Source organism: Canis lupus, chromosome 6, assembly GCF_003254725.2.
Source record: "Canis lupus dingo isolate Sandy chromosome 6, ASM325472v2, whole genome shotgun sequence".
NCBI classification, from domain to species: Eukaryota; Metazoa; Chordata; class Mammalia; order Carnivora; family Canidae; genus Canis; species Canis lupus.
The window spans coordinates 49,090,339-49,117,184 of NC_064248.1; the positions used below are offsets into that span (position 1 = coordinate 49,090,339).

Consider the following 26,846-nt stretch of genomic DNA (forward strand, 5'->3'; position numbering starts at 1 on the left):
ACATGAACGGGCTTAATGACCCCATCAAAAGGCGCAGGGTTTCAGACTGGATAAAAAAGCAGGACCCATCTATCGGCTGTCTACAAGAGACTCATTTTAGACAGAAGGACACCTCCAGCCTGAAAATAAAAGGTTGGAGAACCATTTACCATTCAAATGGTCCTCAAAAGAAAGCGGGATAGCCATCCTTATATCAGATAAGCTAAAATTTACCCCGAAGACTATAGTGAGAGATGAAGAGGGACACTATATCATACTTAAAGGATCTATCCAACAAGAGGACTTAACAATCCTCAATATATATGCTTCGAATGTGGGAGCTGCCAAATATATAAATCAATTAATAACCAAAGTGAAGAAATACTTAGATAATAATACACTTATACTTGGTGACTTCAATCTAGCTCTTTCTATACTCGATAGGTCTTCTAAACACAACATCTCCAAAGAAACGAGAGCTTTAAATGATACACTGGACCAGATGGATTTCACAGATATCTACAGAACTTTACATCCAAACTCTACTGAATACACATTCTTCTCAAGTTACATGGAACTTTCTCCAGAATAGACCACATACTGGGTCACAAATCGGGTCTGAACCGATACCAAAAGATTGGGATCGTCCCCTGCATATTCTCAGACCATAATGCCTTGAAATTAGAACTAAATCACAAAAAGAAGTTTGGAAGGACCTCAAACACGTGGAGGTTAAGGACCATCCTGCTAAAAGATGAAAGGGTCAACCAGGAAATTAAGGAAGAATTAAAAAGATTCATGGAAACTAATGAGAATGAAGATACAACCATTCAAAATCTTTGGGATGCAGCAAAAGCAGTCCTAAGGGGGAAATACATCGCAATACAAGCATCCATTCAAAAACTGGAAAGAACTCAAATACAAAAGCTAACCTTACACATAAAGGAGCTAGAGAAAAAACAGCAAATAGATCCTACACCCAGGAGAAGAAGAGAGTTAATAAAGATTCGAGCAGAACTCAACGAAATCGAGACCAGAAGAACTGTGGAACAGATCAACAGAACCAGGAGTTGGTTCTTTGAAAGAATTAATAAGATACATAAACCATTAGTGAACCTTATTAAAAAGTAGAGAGAGAAGACTCAAATTAATAAAATCATGAATGAGAAAGGAGAGATCACTACCAACACCAAGGAAATACAAACAATTTTAAAAAAATATTATGAACAGCCATACGCCAATAAATTAGGCAATCTAGAAGAAATGGACGCATTCCTGGAAAGCCACAAAATGCCAAAACTGGAACAGGAAGAAATAGAAAACTTGAACAGGCCAATAACCAGGGAGGAAATTGAAGCAGTCATCAAAAACTTCCCAAGACACAAGAGTCCAGGGCCAGATGGCTTCCCAGGGGAATTCTATCAAAAGTTTAAAGAAGAGACCATACCTATTCTCCTAAAGCTGTTTGGAAAGATAGAAAGAGATGGAGTACTTCCAAATTCGTTCTATGAGGCCAGCATCACCTTAATTCCAAAACCAGACAAAGACCCAACCAAAAAGGAGAATTACAGACCAATATCCCTGATGAACATGGATGCAAAAATTCTCAACAAGGTACTGGCCAATAGAATCCAACAGTACATTAAGAAAATTATTCACCATGACCAAGTAGGATTTATCCCCGGGACACAAGGCTGGTTCAACACCCGTAAAACAATCAATGTGATTCATCATATCAGCAAGAGAAAAACCAAGAACCATATGATCCTCTCATTAGATGCAGAGAAAGCATTTGACAAAATACAGCATGCATTCCTGATCAAAACTCTTCAGAGTGTAGGGATAGAGGGAACATTCCTCAACATCTTAAAAGCCATCTACGAAAAGCCCACAGCAAATATCATTCTCAGTGGGGAAGCACTGGGAGCCTTTCCCCTAAGATCAGGAACAAGACAGGGATGTCCACTCTCACCACTGCTATTCAACATAGTACTGGAAGTCCTAGCCTCAGCAATCAGACAACAAAAAGACATTAAAGGCATTCAAATTGGCAAAGAAGAAGTCAAACTCTCCCTCTTCGCCGATGACATGATACTCTACATAGAAAACCCAAAAGTCTCCACCCCAAGATTGCTAGAACTCATACAGCAATTTGGTAGCGTGGCAGGATACAAAATCAATGCCCAGAAATCAGTGGCATTTCTATACACTAACAATGAGACTGAAGAAAGAGAAATTAAGGAGTCAATCCCATTTACAATTGCACCCAAAAGCATAAGATACCTAGGAATAAACCTAACCAAAGAGGTAAAGGATCTATACCCTCAAAACTATAGAACACTTCTGAAAGAAATTGAGGAAGACACAAAGAGATGGAAAAATATTCCATGCTCATGGATTGGCAGAATTAATATTGTGAAAATGTCAATGTTATCCAGGGCAATATACACATTTAATGCAATCCCTATCAAAATACCATGGACTTTCTTCAGAGAGTTAAAACAAATTATTTTAAGATTTGTGTGGAATCAGAAAAGACCCCGAATAGCCAGGGGAATTTTAAAAAAGAAAACCATATCTGGGGGCATCACAATGCCAGATTTCAGGATGTACTACAAAGCTGTGGTCATCAAGACAGTGTGGTACTGGCACAAAAACAGACACATAGATCAGTGGAACAGAATAGAGAATCCAGAAGTGGACCCTGAACTTTATGGTCAACTAATATTTGATAAAGGAGGAAAGACTATCCATTGGAAGAAAGACAGTCTCTTCAATAAATGGTGCTGGGAAAATTGGGCATCCACATGCAGAAGAATGAAACTAGACCACTCTCTTCACCATACACAAAGATAAACTCAAAATGGATGAAAGATCTAAATGTGAGACAAGATTCCATCAAAATCCTAGAGGAGAACACAGGCAACACCCTTTTTGAACTTGGCCACAGTAACTTCTTGCAAGATACATCCACGAAGGCAAAAGAAACAAAAGCAAAAATGAACTATTGGGACTTCATCAAGATAAGAAGCTTTTGCACAGCAAAGGATACAGTCAACAAAACTAAAAGAAAACCTACAGAATGGGAGAAGATATTTGCAAATGATGTATCAGATAAAGGGCTAGTTTCCAAGATCTATAAAGAACTTATTAAACTCAACACCAAAAAAAAAAAAAAAAAAAAAAAAAAACTCAACACCAAAGAAACAAACAATCCAATCATGAAATGGGCAAAAGACATGAACAGAAATCTCACAGAGGAAGACATAGACATGGCCAACATGCACATGAGAAAATGCTCTGAATCACTTGCCATCAGGGAAATACAAATCAAAATCACAATGAGATCCCACCTCACACCAATGAGAATGGGGAAAATTAACAAGGCAGGAAACCACAAATGTTGGAGAGGATGCGGAGAAAAGGGAACCCTCTTACACTGTTGGTGGGAATGTGAACTGGTGCAGCCACTCTGGAAAACTGTGTGGAGGTTCCTCAAAGAGTTAAAAATAGACCTGCCCTACGACCCAGCAATTGCACTGTTGGGGATTTACCCCAAAGATACAGATGCAATGAAACGCAGGGACACCTGCACCCCGATGTTTCTAGCAGCAATGGCCACGATAGCCAAACTGTGGAAGGAGCCTCGGTGTCCATCGAAAGATGAGTGGATAAAGAAGATGTGGTTTATGTATACAGTGGAATATTACTCAGCCATTAGAAATGACAAATACCCACCATTTGCTTCAACGTGGAAGGAACTGGAGGGTATTATGCTGAGTGAAGTAAGTCAGTCGGAGAAGGACAAACATTATATGTTCTCATTCATTTGGGGAATATAAATAATAGTGAAAGGGAATATAAGGGAAGGGAGAAGAAATGTGTGGGAAATAACAGAAAGGGAGACAGAACATAAAGACTGCTAACTCTGGGAAACGAACTAGGGGTTGTGGAAGGGGAGGAGGGCGGGGGGTGGGAGTGAATGGGTGACAGGCACTGGGGGTTATTCTGTATGTAGGTAAATTGAACACCAATAAAAAATAAATTAAAAATAAATAAAAAAATAAAATAAATGTAAAATGTTTATGAACCAAAAAAAAAAAAAAAAAAAACACTTAGTTTCCATAAGAAGACCCTCAGATCTTTCTTTCCCTGTGCATGACGATGAGTAATTCTAAGATAAAGATAATGGCTGTTCCATCAACCTAAGTCCCCAAATGACTAGGATGAACTGAATCCCGTCACCCTGATCCCACTGTCCCCAGATGGATATGAAACACAAACTAGGAATAAATCTTTGTTATTTTAAGCCACTGAGCTTTTGGGGTTGATTGTTAATCCAAGTCATTCTAATCTACCTTCCCTGATGTCTATACTCACAAAGAAGTAGAGTTATAAATTACTAGTTGGATGTAACAAGAGAAAGAAAACACCTTGGGATGGAGGGCATATCTGACCACAGAGATTGCTGGAGTTCTCTTTCATAATCTTTACTTGGCTTAGACTGGCATTAAGATTCCTTTAATAGTGGCATACCTCAGCACTAAGTGCCACTAATAATGTGCTTTTCAGATAGCTTCCCACTAGGGCTCTATGCAAAAGATAACATAGTAAGGCCCCAAAATAGTGTGGTTAAAATATGTTGATGCCTTGAAGTGAACTCTCTGAAATTCTAAATTTAATTCAGCTCAACACACTCAGCACAGTGGTGGAGAAAAACATCATGTAAGACGTGTCTTTAAATTCAGGAGTTCAAACTTGTAAGTAAAAAACAAAATGCACTTAATTTTTAAGTATACTGTGCTGTAGACTTAAATACCCTTCTCAATGAATCTTTAAAACCTTTTGGGAAAGGCATTGTGATCTTGAACTCATAATGTTGACAATTTACTGTGCTTGTGTGCTTTATATATAATGACTTATTCGTTTACTGCAGCAAGTCCACGAAGAGGAGGCCGAGACTCAGGGGGTTTAAGGAGAATTTCCAAATACACACACTAGTAAGTGGCAGATATGGGATTCATATCTAGGTCTAATTTCAAAGTCTGCAATTGCTCAGCATCGAGGTGGGTGCTATGGAGGGGTTAGCATTAGGAATTTGGCATCTGTGGGGAAGATGACTAACATTTTTTAGTATGAAACTGAGAAAAGCTCCCAGCAAAGCCAAGCACATGTAGCCAGTAAGTTCTTTCTGTGAGAAATTATTCCTCTGAGATTTTCCCCATTGACTTTTTATTCCAACCATAGCATCGATTCAGTGGTCCCTCATGATTGTTGGGGATCTGTGTGATTTGGAACCTGGCTGGAATGTCTTCTCTTTGACTTTTCTATCTAGAAAACTTGTACTTACACTCCAAACTCAGTTCAAATATCAGCTCTCCGGAAAACCCTTTCCTAGCTACCCCAGGTAAGTTCATCAGTCTCTTCATGGGACCAGCAAAGCACGTTGCTCCGACTGATAGCATCAGCTTCGTTGTGTTATAACTTAGCTGTTCTCAGGTTTCTCTTTTCTACTAAACTGGGAGTGGACGCAAAATGTCTTCAGCCTGGTTCCTGGGACTTGCATAGTGCTTGGCACATGGCAAATGCTCCAAGATGTTTGCTGAGTAAAAGGAGAAAGTTTTGCTCCCTTTCACGCATAGATACTGCCGGTCGAAAACGATAACTCAATCATGAGACCCAGGCACAGCAGGCCCATCAGAATGACTTGTGCCTTTGATAACTGAATTTTAGCAAGTGTTCCACAGAAACAAAACAGGCAGTCCTCCAGCAGGATTTTGACACAAATACCTAGGTAAGCAGCGCTTCTATTTTGAGCATCCTGTCATCTCCCACTTGTCTCCAGAGCGATGTAGAATGAGCTCCGTGCTGGCACTGAGGATGATTTAGGAATTTCAGCTCTGGGAGGAACCACTGCTCTTTGCCTCTCTGTCCCTGCGCCCTCAGAGCAGGTCCTCCACACTGTCAGAAGCGTCCTGATTCAGAGCAAATCGAGACAGATGGCAGAGTCCTCATGCCAGATTTTGATAAATAAGCTTCATAGCTCTGGGGTAGCAGGACACTTTTCTCCATTGGTGTATAAATATTCATGAAGAACTCTCTCTCTCTCACGCACACATACACACACACACACAGAGTCTCTGCTCAGAAAAAGAAATATACAGCAAGAATAAGAAAAACACACGCACACATCTACAGTCATTTGCTTTGGACACATTCCTAGAAAATTTTGCTTCCATTTACTACCCTTTTCCCATCCAGAAAGGCCTGATTTATTTATTTGTTTGTTTATTTATTAAGCGTTTATTTATTTATTCATGAGAGACACAGAAAGAGGTGCAGAGACACAGGCAGGGGGAGAACCAGACTCCCTGCGGGGAGCCCCATGTGGGACTTGATCCCAGGACCCTGGGATCACGCCCTGAGCTGAAGGCAGATGCTCAACCACTGAGCCACCCAGGTGCCCCCAGAAAGGCCCAATGCAAAATCTGTCTAGTCCAGAGACCTTCCACTGCTCAACCACAGTTGCAGTATGAGGTAGACTCTGAGTCGCTCTTTCCAGGGGTTCCGTACTTAGCGTTGTCAATATTTTCCCCTGTGATTGCCAATTATGATAACATGACACTGCCAAAACTCATTTATCAGTCATCTGTGAGTTTTCCCCCTTGTAGACAAATCTGTTTATATATGCTCATATTCCAGGAACAGAGAACATATGGATTGTCTCATTCTGCTGTAGCAGTTCAGAATCAACAGTTTGCCTAAACTTAGCTAATTAAACCTTAAAATTAGATAGCTGATTATATTCTCTGAACACATGGCCAGAATATTTGGGAACAAAGTATTATCTCGATCCTAACAGCTATTATGGTTTATTTTTTGTTTATGGTTCTTCATTCCTACACTCGCAGCTTTGGATAGCAAGCATGATTTGGAGGTTATTTACCCAATTCAGCATTAAAAATGTGCCCCCAAACTGTGCTGACTTATCAGCATTTTAATGTTATGACACATATGTACATATTACCACAGCTCAAGTTCCCTCCTAATCCAAATTAGGAGAAGATGATATTTTGCACTTTTGACGAGTTGAGGTTTATATATTTGCAAATATATTTATGTGTTATATTTGTATACATAATGAAAAAGATGAAAGACATGGTTAGTGTCTTGTTGTCTACTAAAAACTCATACTAGATCTTACTATATAGTTTGGATTATCAAAGCTGCATTGCTGAAACAACTTTTATATTAAAAATAAGACAGCAGCAGACTAGGTGTGAATATATATTACGGGTCCAGGGGAATTCGACTGTGAGATTTTGGAAACTTTACCTTTCCAGAATTCTGTCTTCATAGCTTTAAGATGAGAGGATCGAACTCAAAATGCTACTTAAATAACTTCTCTTTTTCCTTCCTCTGCCCTCTTCTTCATTTTGCAGCTGAACCCTGTGAGAGACAGTAAAACTGTACACATCCACATGTAACTGGAGGAACAGAATTCTTCCCAATTCATTTCTGGGGGCATTGCATGTACAGAGCTCCTAAATGCATATTCCTTCAACTCACAGCATGTGAATATGCCTAGATATGTTATTTGGCCCAAAGTGGTAAAATCTGTTAACTGCAGTTCCTGCCAGGTCCTTGATAGGTGGATGGATTTGAAACAGGAGCTCATTTCTTTTTCAGATTCATCCCTGGACACAGCTTGGAAACCAGATGATGGCTAAAATGATGAGCAAATGGGTGTAGCTAACACCTTTGCTCATATGGTAAGGAGTATCCCATTCGTAGGCAGGGGTCTGCATGGATTCTGTTGCATGTAGGGGAAATATTTCTTTTTTAATGTATGGAACTAGTTTACCCTGTTTCCAAGAATAAATACATGTCTTTGGGAAGTTTTTTGCCCCCATACATGTATTTGATTCATTGACTTGGACTGGATGACCAGTGTGGCTTGTTCTTTTCTGGATCTCACACTATGGGGAGATTTCAAAGTGGTTCACACTCTTAGAGCCAAAGCCCCTCTACACCATCTTGTTAAAGCTCCAACAATGGGTTGAGCTACACTGAATAAATTAGTGTTCAGAAATGGCATTGCAGGGGATCTTATATCCCACAAATTGTCTCATAGGGAAAGGAGATGATGAGTTCCAGTACGACTAAATTTCTGTCTCCGAATCTCCATATATTTCTAGTGGCAGACAACTTGATTTTAGTTATTTCTGTATGTCTTCCTTTTCAAATCCCATAATCTCAGTTTTGTGCAGTGCTATCATGCCCACAGAGTATATGGGGGGAGGAGCCTCTGTGGTGTCTGCTTCTTTGTCCTCTCAAGTGATCACTGAGAACCCACCATCCTTTACTGTGTGGTCCCCTCAGATCTAACCTGATTCCGTGTCTCGGTTCCAGGAAATAAAATATTTTGATGAACTGCCACCACTTCCATTTCCTTCAGTGGGATTTGCCACCTTCCCACTGCTCTCTTCTCAGTGCTCTGAGAAACCAGGCCTTAGGTCATCCTGCCCCGGGACACCTAAAGTTCCCTCACTTGGGGTTTCTCTTGCTCCCCTTTTCTCTTTTTCTTTTGCTTGCCTCTCTTTCTCTTCTCTTCTCCCCTTTCTCACTCATCCAGGGGAGTCCGCTGGGATTGAACCGACTAGAACACACTTGATAGCTTCACACAGGAATTTAACAGACATCTCAAACTTCAAACATACAAATCAAGGCTTCTGAGTTCAGTTCCTCAAACTGCTACTTCTTCAATGTTCCCCATCTCAGACAATGACACTTGCTCACATTCAGAAGTAAGAAACTTGGAATCCTCCATGATTCCTTGCTTGTCCTAATTCTCCTCACACCAAGTCTTCACCTGTTTACTCTTAAATCCAATCCTTACCTATCCATTGCTTTGTCTTGTATCATGGATGGACTGACTCCAGAAGGCCGCACTTCCCAGGGTCCCCTAGCAGCCAGCTGTCAGCTGGACTTACCTGAGAGGCATTGTAGTAGATCATAGAACAGGAACAAGGAGAGAAGCCAGGGTCTCTCTCCATTCCCGCTGAGTGCGCTTCAGTAATGGCTGCTCCAGTCTCCCAGTGGAAAGACCCTCTACATTCCAGTCTCTGCTAGATGGCCGTGGCTTCTGGACTATGATAATACTTCATCCTTCCAGCAGAGAGACAATAGTGGCCTTCTGCTATACTAACCTATGGGATGCCTCATCACCCTATATTGGCTTCTTGGCTCTTCCATCCACTTGTGTAAATAACTTTCCTTAAATTTCCTCCCTTGCATCTTACTGGCCAGAGTTTATATCAAACACCCATTGCTTAAACATATTACTGGATAGGGGGATGGAATGGAACAATCTGCTTACATTAGTCCACTTTCATCTTCTGGCACCAGGAAAGCCATGAAACTCTTAGTAATTTCTCAATTTTGCTTATTTATTCCCAGCAGCTCTTTCTACTATTCCTTAATCAAGAGAGGAAAAAGATAAAGATATCCAACTCTATTTATTTCTCTAAATATTTGGAGGTATTAGTAAGTATTCTGAGATTAGAAACAGCTCTGCTTTTGTATTTGCTGAAGAATTTTATCTTCCCTTGGTTGTCATTTCCTGAAATACATTACATTAGGCTATGCCCTTATTTGTTGTGGGTGGAGGAAAAAAGCTATTTTTAAAACTACTTTCCTCATTTTGTTTTTTAAAAAAGATTTTATTTATTTATTTATTTATTTATTTATTTATTTATTTATTTAGAGACAGAGGGAGTAGGGAGAGGGGTAGAGGGGAAGGGAGAGAATTTCAAGCAGACTTCACACTGAGCACACGGAGTCCGATGTGGGGTCAATCTCACCGCCCTGAGATCATGATCTGAGATGAAATCAAGAGTTGGATGCTCAACTGACTGAACCTTTCAGGTACCCTAACTTTTCTCATTTTGTATAGGAAGAAGAAATACCTATGAGGAAATTTCTTTAAAAAAAATTTTTTTTAAAAGATTTTATTTTTTTAAAGTAATCTCTACATACAATGTCAGACTTGAACTCATAACGTGGAGATCAAGAGTTACATGCTCTACCAATTGAGCCAGATCAGCACCCCTCTGTGAAGAAGATTTTATTGACTTAATTCACAAGTGAAGTTATTTTATATAAAATTTAATGAGACACCATTAAACTACATTGCATAGGTAATTGCTTAGAGGTAAAACCATGAGGAAAATCAAGGAGATGGGGGCGCCTGGGTGGTTCAGTAGGTTAAGAATCTGCCTTTGGCTAAGGTCATGATCTCAGGTCTTGAGATCAAGCCCTACATCAGGCTCCCTGCTCAGCGAGGAGTCTGCTTCTCCATTTCCCTCTGCCACTCTCCTTGCTTGTTTTCTCCCTCACTCTCTCTCCCAAATAAATACAGAAACAAAATCAACAATAGCTGCAAACTGTAGAGCCTTGTTACTTAAAAGAAAATCAGATTACACTACTAACATGTTTAATAATCTCCCAATATTTCCAGAAGCAATTAGATTCTGATCCAAATGCCCCACTGTGGATGTCAAGGCTTTACAAAATCTGATGTTCACTCGCCTCTACAACTGCTCCCTTATCGCCCCTTCTTGTCTAAGCCCCACCCACACTAGCCTGAAATTCCTTGAATATGTCAAACACACACCCACCTTAAGGTTTTTGTACTTGCTGTTTTCTCTGCTTAGACTATTCCTTGCCAAGCTCTTCACAAAGCTGGTGCTACCTGAAAGGTCATATTCAGCTCCCGGTTTATCATCGCTCAGATGCCTTCCCTCAATGCCTGACCTACATTAGTACCCCTGCCCTATCATCCACCCCATCCTCTTCCATCACTGCACTCCTTTCCATCACCTTGCTTTGTTTCTTTCAAATATTTGTCACTACATGAAATTATGAAATATATCATCTCCTATACTTTTACTTCTTGAAATTATTTTGTTAATGAGTCTACTTGCCTCTCACCATCACCTACTAGAATAGAAATTCCATAAAAGCAGGAAACATTTCTATCGTGTTCATTGTTTTTAATCTTCACATGAAAAATTGTTCGGCACATATGTGCTTACTTATTGAATATTTGCTGAATACATGATGTTTCACCATAACCATCTCTACCTCTGAATAAAAATGATCTTTTCTTAAGTTGTCTCTCTTCTAGAGTATCACCTTAAAGGATTTAAACCAGGAGGCAAGCAATGCTGATGGGGGCAAGACATACTGACATAAGAGAGAGAAGGACAGTGGGAAGAGCTCTGCAGAAATGGAAAGTATGGGACTTATGTAAGACTATAGCTCTACGAGGTTCTAAGTGATTGTGGCCACATGAAAATAGTAGCCCAGTGTGGCTAGATCATCCAATTTTCAAGAGAAGTCAGAAATTCATATTTCTATGTGAAATATGTCTAGTTATTGAGGCACCTGGGTGGCTCAATGGTTGAGCATCTGCCTTTGGCTTAGGTCATGATCCCGAGGTCCTGGGTTTGAGTCCAACATGAGGCTCCCGGCGAGGAGCCCATTTCTCCCTCCATCTATGTCTCTGCCTCTCTCTGTGTGTCTCTCATGAATAAATAAATAAGATCTTTAAAAAAAAGAAATATGTCTAGTTATTACATGTTACCCCAGGTTTTAAAAAGTCCTATATGAACTCAATAAAATATATCTGTGAACCAAATTTAATTTTGGGGTTTCTGGTTTGAAATTTGGCTTAGGAAGTAAGAAAGAAATTCCCAGTCAAAAACCTCCTCTGGGGCAAAGAATGGAATCTGTTATCAGATTGAACAAAGGTGAAAAAAAAATGAACAAAGGCAAAGAAAAGGGAAAAATAAAGGTTAAAAAAGTCAGATTGGTATCTCAGTATTATCCTGCCACAGGGTTTCTCTGAGTGATAGTCTGTGTGAACCCTTGGCTACATCAAGGTGCTAAGATTGGTTTTAAAAGGAGCTACAATAGGGCAGTTTTGCTTAGGTTTAATGGATAAAATTTTTAAAAAAGGCAACTATGTTTTGAGGAAGAGAGGATAGATGGAAATAGAGGGACTCCTTCCTTATAAAACTCATCATGCTATATTTAAGGTAAAAGGAGCACCATGTGACGAGGAGCAAAAATCCATTAGAGACAATCTATCAAAGCTCTTAAAGCAGATAAGGCAAAGAAGGTAAGAATTGGGTTGACTTGGATGTGTATGCAAACATAGACTAGAGTAGCTATTATGGGAAAATCAGTCAAATAATGAAATCATTAAAGAACAAACTAGTTTTTTCAAACAAATGACTGTTTTGATTACTTAGGGAAGTCATGATGTATACCTTTAGGCACAAACTATGTCTATTTGATAATATCAAATATGATTCTACTTTTGTGTGTCATCAAACAGAACGAAACTAATCATCTGCTGGGGCTGTTGGTTCCCACGGGATGACCAGGCCTATTTCTCAGAACCAGAAGTTTCATAATTCTAAATAATCATCAGATCTTTCAGATGGTGAATGAAGGAAATTCAGCTCTGCCTATGGGACTGGCTCCTCAAATCGCTTTCCAGTTAATAGGAAAATGGTGAAAAATGCCTGCATCACCAAACCTACAATCCAACACAAACCTATGAGATTTGATTTTCGTGAGAGTTCAATCATATAAACACTGACAATAGAATTTGAATATTAGAGGAGGGAATTTATATGAAAAAGAGTGAGGATGATGGTGATGGGGACTTGATGGGTAAGAACCAGAATAAAAACAAGGCATGGAGAGAAAATCAGACAGAGAAGAATGACTTTGGGATAGAGGGCTAGAGAAAGAAGAAAAAGGAAGTTCCAATTTAAAAAACAAAACAAAGAAAAGTAGAGAGGAAGCTGTGGGAAGGGAAGGTAAAAGGCAAGAGAAGCAGGATACGAAGGGTTATAACAGTAACAGGAAAATGTTTGACCTCTGATCTGGGAAGTCTCATAAATTTTGCAATGAGGCATATGGTTGGAGAAACTGGAGGTCACTCTGCAGAATGTATAGTTGGCACAAGATTGTTTTTCTTATGTTCTAATGCTGACTTTCTGAGTTCTGTTTCCTCCTTTACTTTGATTTCTGCACTAGATAATAAACAGGTTGAGTTGGCAGGGGGCTTAGAAGCAATTAGACTTGGGTACCTTAATCCCAATTTCTTAAGTGTAGCTTGGGCAAAGGAGAAGACTTCTGCCAAGGAGGGTCTCCGTCTGTATGGCAAAGGACTCTCTGAGGTGCCTTTGAAACAATTGAAACCTTTCATTTCGGGAACACGGGCTCCCACAGTACTCTGGGGCCCTAAGGTCAACGGGAGCACCACCAACACGCATTAGTTACAATCACAAATGTCCATTTCTTGAAATCTTTTTCATTTTATCCTCTTTCCTAAAGAGCTTTTGAATACATTGCTTGACAGACCCCAGATGGTATTTTACTGCATTTTTTACCTTGCACCGGGCAGAAAGCAGCCCACATAAACGTAGATATACACTAACAATCTGATCAGTGGATAGGGAAAGCTTAAATACAAGGCAAGACATTGCAAAGAAAAATTTAAATACTGCATAAAAATCTTCTGTAAATAAAAAACAAGTTTAAAAAGACGACAAGAAGCTGGGGGAATACATTATTAAATTTACTATATACTTCTGAATTGACAAAGTAATAAATGCGTATTGTTGAAAAACATATTTGTATATATACATATATACAATGTATATATGTGCATATATATATATATATATATACACACACACACACACACAAGCAATGCAGAGATATCTATGGAAAAGTGAGAGTGACTTTCTCTTTGCCACCATGACCCACTTCTGTTAGTTTGCTAACAGTCCTGTGCACATGTAGAGGCTTTCTCTATCTGTATATGAACACACATGCCCCAAGTATCTCCACCAGCCCGCACTGCTCTCCCATCACTAAAAGTGACTTCTCACCAGCGTATGTAGGGAAAAGGGAGATATTCATCTTTTAAAAGATTTTATTTATTTATTTGTGTGTGAGGAAGAGCATAGAGGCAGAGGGAGGGGGAGAAGCAGACTCCCCACTGAGCAGAGGGCCCAATGCAAAGCTCCGTCCCAGGACTCTGGGATCATGACCTGAGCTGAGGCAGATGCTCAACCGACTGAGCCACCCAGGTGCCCCGAAGAGCTACTCATTAGTAAAGCTTTTTCTAGAGAAATATCTAGACAGCAAAATGTCTTAACGCCTGTGCTTCTCCTTGAGTCACATTCACGTTGCCACAGATCACTCTCTGACGCCCTTAAATAACCTTCAGCAGGATGCTACTTGCTTTTATAGGAGCAACAAAAGGACTAACCTGGAGTCTTGGAATCATGAAGTCAGCTGTATTTCCCTTTGCTGCCGCATCTCTTTGTCCTCCAAGGCACCCCCAGGGGGGGTATAGATTTTACTAAAGTGGTTAAGTTAAAAGGAAAGCCGGTGGCTGTGTGCTAAATATAGCTCATCCCAGGTTTAGGGAAAACACACACAAGGAGTTGAAACCTTCAGAGAGACTCTATCCATGGGCAAGACTCAGTGTCCCTTAGCTTCATAGTTTAGATCTCTTGAAAATACCTTCTAACTTCCCAATGGGATTTTTTTTTTGCGGGGGTGGGGGGACATAAACTGATATCCTTATGATTGTTTTATAATTGAGTTCTCCTAGGAGGCCCCAGCAGGACAGTCAGTGATAGGAGTTGACACACAAAGTCCTACACAACAAGCCAGGTAGACACCCTGAATTGAGCCCCTTCAAAATTTTCCCTCCCAATATGTTTATTTTCATGAATGTATACTAAATATCTATTTGGGAAAAATAGAAATATAGCCTTAACTGACTCAAAATTTGTGAGGTAGGGACACCTGGGTGGCTCAGTGGTTGAGCATCTGCCTTTGGCTCAGGGCATGATCCTGGAGTCCCAGGATCGAGTCCCGCATCGGGCTCCCTGCATGGGGCTTGCTTCTTCCCCCGTCTGTCTGTCTGTCTCTCTCTCTCTCTCTCTCTCATGAATAAGTAAATAAAATCTTTAAAAAAAGTTCAGTATTTAAAAAAAAATTGTGAGGTATGTATTTCTCTTTGAAGTTAGTATTTCACATTATTTTGCAGAATAGAGTTAAATTGCTTCTTTTCATTCTTAAGTCTCCCTCATCCTCAAACTCTTTCAAATTGGGCATCTTTGTATCTGTGTGGGAAAAGAAAGAGTTTCATTGAACAACAATGTCCCTGTTAATGGCTATACCCTTAGCTAACCAATTTAAAAATTAATCTGGCTTCTAATAACTCAGTTAAATTCTTTTCTTTCCTTCCTTCCTTTCTTCTTTCCTTCCTTCCTTTTTTTTTTTTTTTCAGAGAGAGAGAGAATGAGAGAAAGAGGAGAGACAGAGGAAGAGAGAGAATTCCAAGCAGGCTCCAAGCCCAGTGTGGAGCTTGAACCTGAGACCTTGACCTAAGCCAAAATCATGAGTCAGATGCTTAACTGACTGAGCCCTAAGGGACCTCTGTAGTTAAATTCTTTTTTTTTTTTTAATTTTTATTTATTTGTGATAGTCACAGAGAGAGAGGCAGAGACATAGGCAGAGGGAGAAGCAGGCTCCATGCACCGGGAGCCCGACGTGGGATTCGATCCCGGCTCTTCAGGATCGCGCCCTCGGCCAAAGGCAGGCGCTAAACCGCTGCGCCACCCAGGGATCCCTGTAGTTAAATTCTTAACTAAGAATTTTGCATATGGGTTGCTCAGGCAGTTAAGCATCTGCTCTGGCTTAGGTCCATGGTCTTAGGAAGGGAGCCCCACTTCTGGCTCCCTGCTCAGAGGAGAGTCTGCTTCTCCCTCTCCTCTGCTCCTCCCAGCCCCTCCCTCACTTGTGCTCTCTCTCTCTCAAATAAATAAATAAAATCTTTCAAAAAGAAGAATTTTGCATTTGAGAAGTATAAAGACTAACTTTATTTTTCGAATAACAACTACACTAATACATAGCGTTCTATTTTACTAAAGGGAGTGATATTGACACAGCCTAAAATTTATTGGGAAATACTTTGTAGAAAAAAAATGTAAAAGTGTTAATATCCTTAATAAAAAGAATTCTTGGGCAGCCTGGGTGGCTCCACGGTTTAGTGCCACATTTGGCCCAGGGCCTGATCCTGGACACCCGGGATGGAGTCCCATGTTGGGTTCCCTGTGTGGAGCCTGCTTCTCCCTCTGCCTGTGTCTCTGCCTCTCTCTCTGTGTGTGTCTCTCATGAATAAATAAATAAAAACTTAAAAAAAGATAAAAATAAAAATAAATAAAAAGAACTCTTATAAAATCCATAAGAAAAAAGTTTGTCATAACTAAATGGGCAAAAAACCAATACCATTTATAAATAATAAGAGTGTTTCTCTCTGTAAATATATAAATCAAAATATAGTTGCAATAAGACATTATTGCTGTCCATAACATTTACCAAAAAAGTATATTGAATGATAGTCTTGATGACAATGTGATGAGATGAGTTCACTCATCTAATCTTTATAAAATTACAATTTAGTAGAGCTTATCTGAAAAACAGTTTGGCAATAAGTATCAAGACATTTTCTCCTAGTACTTCTAATTTATTCATCTCTTTTATTTTTTTTTATTTTTTTTTTAATTTATGATAGTCGCACAGAGAGAGAGAGGTAGAGACACAGGCAGAGGGAGAAGCAGGCACCATGCATCGGGAGCCCGACGTGGGATTCGATCCCGGGTCTCCAGGATCGCGCCCTGGGCCAAAGGCAGGCGCTCAATCACTGCGCCACCCAGGGATCCCTATTAATCTCTTTTAAATAAGTAGGAACTTTTGATGAAAAATTTTATGCATAAATATTTCTTCTGATGTTAAAGTATTTATAATTTAGAAACAACCTAAGTGTCAAACATTAGGGGACAGTACAAGTATATTATGGTACACATATGCCACAGAATATTATATAACCTTTAAAAATGTTTACACAAAATGGGTGAAGAGGAGTGGGAGATACAGACTTCCAGTTATGGAATGAATAAATCACAAGAATAAAAGATACGCACAGGAAATATAGTCAATGATCAGTGATATTGTAATAGTGTTGTATGGTGACAGATAGGAGCTCTACTTGGGGTAAATATAGCATCATGTATAAACTTGTCAAATCACTAAGTCATACACCTGAAACCAATGTAACATCGTGTGTCAACTACACTCAAAAAACCCTTTTTTTTATGTGTATAGAACTTGTTTTTACCAGCAGAGGAAAAGACATATGATATAATGTTTAATGAAAACTCAGGTTGTAAAATTATTTTAACATCAATATGATGCTATATGGATTGATGATTGAATAAATAGTGGCTAATTTTAGTTATTTGGGGGTTGACAATTTAATACATTCTTCATCCTTTGTTATTTTTCCCAATATTTTCCATAATGACTCTTATTAAAAAAAATAACACTTTGTATCTAAAAATCATGAACAGTTAACATGGTAGCTATAGACAACATATCAATGACAGAAAAAAAGGTGGAAGTAGGATCTGACCCAAAGGCTTTCTGACTCAAGCCAGATAGTTTTCAAGACACACTCACATAAGCTTCAAAAGCTGCTGATCCATTGAAATATCCACCCATATTACTTTATAGTTTACTTAGAAAAGAGTATCATTTCCCCCAAATTTACAGTGGATTAGGCACTTATATTTAGAACGATATAACACTCCTACTACAAAAAACAAACAAACAAACAAAAAAACAAAAAACTCTAGTGCTTACCTTTATAATGTTCATTAACACTGACAAAAAGTAACTCACATCTTAGGAAATGTTTAAATTAAATATAAAACTATGTCAATGAAGTAAAATATATCTTTCTGGAAAGAGCCATATAATTATTTAGATTTAGATAAATTGATTACAGGTTACTTTGGGAAATTTTCACATGGAGTGAACTAGATAGCCCTATTTGATAAAATCTAGAAGTCTTGTAATAAATCCCCTGCTTAGGCAGTTAATCTACTAATGCTCAGTGAGCAGACTTCTGGATGAATTCAGCATTTCTGAAAACAGGAAGTCCAGTGTGAACTGAGGAAGCAAAAAATCCCTATATCCTTTCATTTGAAGGGCAAAAAGCCAAATAAGAAGTTCATGGAAGTTCTACTTGACATTAGCATTCTCTACAGTAACAAAAAGTTATTCACATAGTCATTCCTCAGCCTAAATGGGTTGCTTCTTCCAGATGTTTCCCAGTACTGTTTAGCAGTTGAAAATGTAAAATGTAACAAAACCCCATTTGGCAAAAGTGAAGAGAATTGAAAGTTCTTTTATTTTCTCATCTTAATTGTTCACTAGATATTTAAACCAAAAATGAAAGAACTATATTTAATATAGTCACATAATCAACAAATCTTTATTGAGCACTTGTTTTAGGGCCTGGAGATACAGCTGTAACACAAGACTGCACTCCTGTCCTCAAGGAGTGGACGATCTAGTGGCGAACATGTAAGTAAATACACACTGTAATTTCAGGGAGTAGTAAGTGCTGTGAAGAAAAGATAAAACAGGATAAAAGGTAAGAGTCATAGTACATGGTTTTGTGAAGACCCCCTGTGTATAGAGAGCATTGGAAAGGCCTCTTGGAGGGGGTCCAATTTAAGCAGAGTTCAGAAGGAAGTGAGAAAACAAACCACAACATGATCCAAAGGAAGGGTATTCCAGGTAGTGGGAAGAAGTGCAAAGATCCAAGGTGGAAACAAGCTTGACATACTTTAAGATGAGTAAGAATGGGTGAAATAGAGTGATCAGGGCAGGAAGAGATGGGTAAGCCCATATATCTCCCTGACTTCAAATACCATTTTGTGCAAATGACTTGCAGCTTATATTTTGAGCTCTGGTTTCTTTCCTAACTCTGCTCTATATATTCAATTGGGTATTGGATATCTTTATTTACATAATCCCTGTAATTAAATCCTGTTTAATTCCTATTTTAATGACTTGTCCCAATCTTTCCTTTGTCAAGCCCAAATCTGAGAACCTTGAATTTTCCTTTATTTTAACTTTTCTCTCATTTTTCACATTGAATCTATCACTATCTTCTATCAAATCTTCTTTCTAACGTTTCTTATATCCATCCTTCTGGCCCTGATAGGACACTGTACTAACTTCTGAATTTTATACCAAAATAACTTTTTAACTAGAATATCTGCTTTCAATCTTTTCTAAGATTCATCTTACTGATTCACTTATAATACCCTGAATGTGCCATTGAAATAGACATAAATGGAGATCCCTGCTCACGATTCCTTCAGAGACCAGAGACATTTCTCCCGGGAGTTGTGTATTGAATGAAAAGATTCTGCCTCTCTGTTTTAGGAGAGTAGTAAGGGAGGGCTGAATCTGGATTGATTAGGTTCCTTCCTAGGAATTTTCAAACTAACAGTAAAGGAAGACAGTGGGGGATTACTTGGTGGCTCAGAGGTTGGGCATCTGCCTTGGGCACAGGGTGTGATCTTGGAGACCCGGGATCGAGTCCCACGTCGGGCTCCCTGCATGGAGCCTGCTTCTCTCACTGCCTGTGTCTCTGCCTCTCTCTGTGTCTCTCATGAATAAATAAATAAAATCTTAAAAAAAAAAAAAAGGAAGAGAGTGCCTCTCCTCTCGAATCAGAAGACAATAAGCCACTGAGTCCAGAGCTTCCATCAACCAGGCTTCGTATTTTATGGAGAATCTTATCTGAGAGCAGACATTTGGCCCATAAAGAGAAGCAGAGATGAAAGGTGGGGAAAAGAGTCCTGAGCTGGTGGTTCCAATGATTTAGCCCTAACCTTTCCATCCATTTCTTTTAACTTCAACTCCTTCTTGAGGGGCTCCTCCTAGCCTCTTTCATTTGGTAACATTCAGCCATCTTTTAAGACCCAACCTATATCTCACCATCTCTGGGACACTTTCTCTAGAGTCTCTGGTATGCTTTGAGTGACTTAAGAAAAAAGACTCTTTTATTCCTTAACATCACACACAATATGTTTAATACAAGAGGAAATGAATGAATGAGTCTCACACTGCATTTACTTACTTATTATTCACTTTATACTCATCCAAATACTCTCCAAAATCCTTCTGCCGTTAAGTCCATGGATATCTACTCAGATGTGTATCTTCTTGACCAACTTTCCTTCCCTGTTAAGGGAGTGTCTTTTACAGTGCATAAAAATATCCTTCCTTTACTTCCTTTATTATATTCTAATCTTGGATTCCATCTGTCTAAATCTCAATAATGATTTTAGGACTTTATTTACCACCGTGGGTTAAAATGTTCACCTTATTTCCCATGATTTTAATATTAACAGATTAATTCATAGGCCCTGTGCCTTGATTTTAAATAATTGGCCATTTTTCAGTCCTTTATATTACCACTCTATAGCACCTGAAACTGGATCACTCTTGAAAAAATCGCTCTTTCTTTAGCTTCTGTAGGAACTTCTTTTTTTTTCCCTTACCTCTATTGTGGTTGGAACTTGATTGGCTCAGATTCAAGCAGAATTTTTAATTTAACTTTCTCTTTTATTTATTTTTTAATTTATTTATTTATGATAGAGAGAGAGAGGCAGAGACACAGGCAGAGGGAGAAGCAGGCTCCATGCACCGGGAGCCCAACGTGGGATTCGATCCCGGGTCTCCAGGATCGCGCCCTGGGCCAAAGGCAGGCACCAAACCGCTGAGCCACCCAGGGATCCCCTAACTTTCTCTTTTAATACATTTGAATGAAGAAAGAAGCCATGGAAAGAACCAAAGCTTGTGTTTCAGGTGCTCGAGATTTCAGTCGTTAAAGAGTCTCCCTTGGCTCAAGATCAGCTGGAGTGAGTAGTATTCTGGGGTTGATTATTCTCAATCTGCTTTGTCATATCCAAAATAAGGGTAACTATGTCATTATATATCTTTTTATTGATCATGTTGACCCCATACACAGCCAGCTCTGTGATTCAATGAGGCAGTGTGCTTTTAGATTTCCATCTTAAGCTGTTTCTTATATACCCTATTTCCAAACCACCACTTTGTAGTTAAGGCCATCATTACTCCTTTTTTTATTTGTTTTGGAAAAGGCTTAACTAATGTCTCTGCCTCCTTTCTTATAAAACCCTTCTACTCTTTGTAATGTTGAGCAAGAAATAGTCCTAAAGCACTTGCCAGTTCAAATAACTTTGTGTTTCTTTTTGCCTGTAGAATAACATGCATATTCCTTAGGGTGACCTTCCATGGTCAGGTCCTAATTTAGCCTGTCTCCATCATTTTGAATATCTGATTCCAACTCAACTGATCAGGACAAAGTGTCATATGATAACATCTCATGTTTGTTGAGTGTTTACTCTGTGCCAAACACAAGTCATCCTTGTCATGGTGATCACAAGATTTGACCTGAGGTCATCATAGTCCTAACCTGACTCTTGCTCTGTCACTCTATCACCCCACCCAACCACCACCTCCATTATTTTACTTTCCTTCTTCTTCAGTCCTTGTGATTATGACATCCTGATTTTTTGGCTTCTCTAGTTGCCACTTGCCACTTTTTTTTTTTTCCAGTTTTGTCTTCTCATCATCATCATATTTGCCCAGTCTTCCTGTTTGTTAACTAACCCTTTGGCTTGTCCTCTGGATGCCCTCATTAGAATTACCACTACAGGAAACCCTGCTGGCACTGACCCCAGCAATTTAGGCTCTACTCTATTCTTTGGCTTTGATATCAGAGGGGTGGGCCCAGGGTGTTCCGAACCTAGCCCTCCTAATTTATTATAAAATCTTACCTTAGATTTCCTAGAATCTAGGAGGTTTAAAGGAATTCTAAAGTCTTTAAGAGTATGACCCCTATCTGAGTTAAAAAGCCCTATATTCTTTCTATTATTTTGCCACTCTTTATAATAGGATTTCAAATCATTGATAGCAGATTTCATATCCCTAAATTTTTCTAATCTAAACATCTCAGTTCCTTTAGTCACTGTCTCCAGCCTGATTGATTTCCTTTTAATTAGCTGCATTTAGTTACTGCCTTTTTAAAATAAAGGATGATGGACAAAATTTTAAAACAATGTCCTAATTATGTTCTGACCAATTTGGACTAGAACCATGTTTTATATTATTTACAATCAGCTTTTACCTAGCCTTTTCCATGATGCAGATTGTGAATCAATGTACTAGCTACTTCCTGCTTCAATCACCCTGATCTCAGATCTGAGTCATGAACTTGGGATCAGAGTGTTATGCCTCTTACCCTGAGGGCAGCAGCTTTAACTAGTCTCTCTGCCCCAATGTACAGATATACAGCAGATTGTTGGGGGTACATCCAGACATGTTCTTGAGGTTCAAGGGTTCAAGGATTATGCACACTGCTCTCCTGCTAATTTTAATGTTCATTCCTCTCCTGTCTGAGTGCCCATGAATGAGAGAGATTATTCGAGGGGAAACCTCAAATCCATATCAATTTACTTTTCAATCTAGTAGCAAATTCCTTTTCACACATACTGATTAAGATACCCCAGTGTGTCCATCACAGATCAGATTCCCCCAGATATGAAACTTTCTGTAGGTAACTGAACCATTCACCCAGTACATGTTTTCTATAGTCATTCAATCAGTTTTCTCTAACTGTTCCACATCTGCCCCCAAATTTAAAAAAACAAAAACAAAAACAAAAAACTGTCAAACCCTTGCCAAAATTCTGATTTCCTCATATCTATTGCATCCTTATTTAGAAGCTTCATGAAAAATGAAAACTAATTTAGTTTGGCATAGCTTTCTTTCCCCTTTCAAATTCTAATTATTATTGGTCCATTTTTATTTTTAAAGCTTTAGGATCTTACCAACGTCCATGTCAAGCTCCCCATTCAATACTGTTTGACAATCTGCCTCCATTCACTAGAATTAGTCAAGAATTAGTGGCAATTAGTGATTTCGTTCTTTCTGTCTTTTTTTAGTAATTGGGATATGATTCTTTGCTCTATTTATCTTTGCTAACATTCCCCATCCCCAGAGCACATCCTGCCTTTTTTGCACAGCTCCCCGCCACTGCCTTTGCTTATGGGATCCTCTGTCTGAAATATTCTGTTTGGTGCTCTTGTGTAACTTATATGTCTATACGCCTTGGCGCTTCAGCTACAACCAGAGTTCTCTGATGGTGGAGGCCCTTTATTAAACTTCGTAGTGTCTAGTGCAGAAAAGAGTATGTAGCAGAACTTCAGTAAAGACACACTTTCTGAATGGATGAATGAGAATGTGCACAGGCATGTATATATATTGCTTTTTCCACCATGAATACAGTTGCAACAAATATCCAAACACATATGCCCTCATGGACCGATGCTTTTATTTTTGTGATAGCCCCAGAATGAAGTTAAATATTCTACTAAACATATCCTCTGTACTTATGAGTTTCTGTATTTGTATCTATTTCAACAAAATTATTTAATTCCTCTATGATTTTGTTCATTTTTTGTCTATTACAGATGACCAGTTCTGAGAGTGGTATATTCATGTCTTCCACTGTAATTGTATTTTTATCATATTCTCTTTGAATTTCTAATTTCTTCTTTTTAATTATTATATCATATCCCCTCTTGATGTTTTATAATTTTTCATCCCAGTTGATGGTCATTCAGTTTATTTTCAGTGTTTTGTTGCTATGAACACTGCTGCAATAAAAGATCTTTATTCACATGACTATGTATCCAGAGACTTTTATTTCTGTGGAATAGATTCCCAAGAATGGAATTGTTTAATTGAAGAACACATGTTTTTAAAATTTTAATAGATATTTCTAGTTCTCCATCTGAAGAGTTGTATAATATTTTGATCAGCAAAGGAAGAGTGTTTGTGTTGCTCCAACATCCTTTCCAACAATACCTTTATAGCGATTTTCAACCATTACCATCCAGTAGAAATGTTTGCTATCTCACTGTTATTTAATTAGTATTTCTCTGACTACCAGAGTCGGAGCATCTTTTCAAAAATGTTTGTCATCTTGCTTTGCTCTTCTGTAAACTGCCCTTCACATCCCTACCCACTCACCTCTTTGTTTTCTACCTCTTTACATCTCTGTTTTAAATTTGTTTTCTATAAATGGTATATTGCTACATATAGTTCATTTGGCTTAAGCAGTCTGGAACAGGTTAGAGTGATGAAAGATATAACTTTAACCCTTCCCTCTTATTTATGTTTATTTATTTTACAGAGCAATTTTTCATTCATTTTTTTTAATTTTTCCCCTTTTAACCTGGAATTCTATTGCATTTCACTCTTTCGTTAATGTTACATTTCTTTCCCTTATTCCCATTATCAGGCATGTGTTAATTCACAATTTATATGAAAAAAAGATTTCAATTTTTCTACCAAACAAGGATCCTTCTACCAGAGCACTATTTTCTATGTTACCACACTTTCTCCTTACCCATTAGGATGTTGGGATGACCAAGAAAGAGGAAAGCATTGCAGGCAGAGGTCAGAGTGTGAGCAGGCATGGAGGCAGAGTTAGTGGTGTCATAATGGGAAAGAGGGAGGGATAGAAGGTCTTGAGATGCCACTGTGAAGAGCTGGGGCCTTTTATCTATAGATAACATGGATCCAACCAAGTTGGGAAAAAGAACTTTATAAATGTTAGTCTGCTGATAGGTGTGGAGCACACTCCAATTACCCTAGAGGCAGTACGGGCAAGAATCAAGAAAACATTATCTGCAGTCCTTTGAGTATGAGGGATGGGGGTCAGCAGGGCTAGATGGTAAGGAGTAGTGCTCAGAAAGTGAGCAAGGGTGAGTGAGCTTTGGTGGTGGACTAGACAGGAGAGGTGATGCAGATGACTAAGGAGTTTGTAATCTTTTTCCCATTTTCCATTTCCTAAGAATTCTTTGAGTCATATACAGTAATTTCCTACTGGTACTGTACCAAATTATTATAAACTACATGGCTGAAAACTACAGACATTTGTTATTTTGTAGATCTGGAGGTGAGAAGTAGAAAACAGGTTTTACAGGCCTAAAATCAAGGCATCTGCTTGCTTCCAGGAGCTCCAGGGGCGGGGGGAAGTCATGTTCTTACCTTTTACAGCTTCTACAAGCCACCTGCATTCCTCAACTTGTGGCTCTTCCTTCCATGGCCCTCCCGTCTCCCTCTTATAAGGATCCTTATGACTGCATTGGATCCACTTCAGTAATCCAAAGTAATCTCCCTATCTCAAGATCCCTAATTTTATCAGAAAAATGCCTTTTACCACATAAGGTAACATAGTCACAGGTCCCAGGGATTAAGACATGGACATTTTTTGGGAGTGGAGGTGCCATTCTTTAGCCTACCACACAAAAAATTTGAGTCAAGCATCTTCTCCAAAATGATGTCTCAGCTAAACACAGTTTTAACTAAATATTTTTACTATCTGTACCTTACTGCATTTTTTGTCTATTTGGTGCCATATCACCAATTTGGTATCAGGCTGGGTCTCTTTGGGCAGCTTTAATTCTTTCTCTCTTACTCTTACTAGTATAGAACACCATGAAGCTCTCATTTTGCTTTTTTAAAAAACATTATTTTTGCTTTTTCATTTTCTTTCCTGCTACCTTTTTACCTCCTTATTTAAAAGTTTCCAAATTCAAAAAGTACAAATAGACATAAAGATCAAACATGTGCTGTACTTTAGGTCCAAAGCAATTTCCTCAAGAATTTGCTTATGATGGCAGATGGCCGTTTAAACATAGTAACCCATATGTTTCTTTTAAATTCAACAGAAAGAAAGTAACTGTCCAGTGAACAAAGCTGGATATTTAGCATAAGTAATCCAGGATTCTTATGCTCTTCAGACTAACACGCAGTAAAAATTTATCTGGACAATATTATCAGCCCTTCTTCCTTCCCATAACAAAAAAACCAAGGACCTAAGATAAATTTCTCTTTTTGGATTGCTTGCCATGTGTCCTTCAAAGATGTCTAAGCCTATGGAAGTCTATTTTATGTCCATGAATTAAAGGTAGCACAGCACAGAGAGTAACAGCGCAGGTTCTAGAATCAAACTGCAGTCAACCATAGCTTCATCTATTACTGACCTTGGGAAAATTACTTAAATTTTCTAGTTTGGTTCACCTGTTGGTCAGATAACAGTACTTAGCTGGACTATTGTATTAAATAAAATAATTCATGGAAAATACTTAATTCAGGACAGGCATGTAGCAAATTCCCAACAAATATTATCCATCAGTTCTTTTTATAAGTTCCCATTAAAAAATGTCCCATAGACATCAACCAGATTTGTTCTCCTGCTTTGTTCAGCCTGAAAAAGCAGATGTGCCCTGGAGCAATGTAGTGGGATCATTGACCAGGGTCCTTATTCCCTAATGCATTTCAGTAATGTTGGCCTCAACTTCATTTATTGACTAAGAAGAAACAAGTTGGTTTATGCTACCATTATCCTTAGATCCTGAGGATATAGTTCTTTAAAAGGAAACAGTGAAAAAAAACAAAACAAAAAACAAAAACCTAGTCCTTCAGATTTTCTGTTACTATTATTCATGCTTCTTTTTTTCTCTTCCCAGTAAAGCTATAAAAGTGCTTTTTTTTTTTTTTTTTTTTTTTTTTTTTTTAAGACTCCTAAAGTTTCTCTACCTTGTTTGGAAAGCCTGAAAAATTAGAACTACATTTATTCAGATAAATCCTGGGGGAGTTTATGCTCCTTTGCATGCTAGAAAGAAGGGCCAAAAAGCAGACTGTGGTAGCAAGGGTGAACCCAGAAGAGACAAAGGATAATTTTCTTATGTCAGATATATAGATAAAATTCCAGAGCTATTTGGCTGGAAACTTCTAAGCAAATCAAC

General features: G+C 38.7%; 2 long non-coding RNA genes across 2 annotated transcripts in view; one reads left to right on the top strand and one right to left on the bottom strand.

Moving 5' to 3' along the window:
* LOC112679100 (uncharacterized) overlaps nt 1-7,431 on the bottom strand; it is a 30,930-nt gene extending 23,499 nt beyond the window's left edge. The window contains exon 1 of the long non-coding RNA XR_003148110.3: nt 7,315-7,431. This is a non-coding gene — a long non-coding RNA (uncharacterized LOC112679100). The remainder of the gene's footprint in view (nt 1-7,314) is intronic.
* The window catches only part of LOC118354990 (uncharacterized), a 34,914-nt gene continuing 12,713 nt past the window's right edge, over nt 4,646-26,846 (top strand). Inside the window, exons 1-2 of the long non-coding RNA XR_004816559.2 lie at nt 4,646-4,739; nt 7,669-7,751. This is a non-coding gene — a long non-coding RNA (uncharacterized LOC118354990). The remainder of the gene's footprint in view (nt 4,740-7,668; nt 7,752-26,846) is intronic.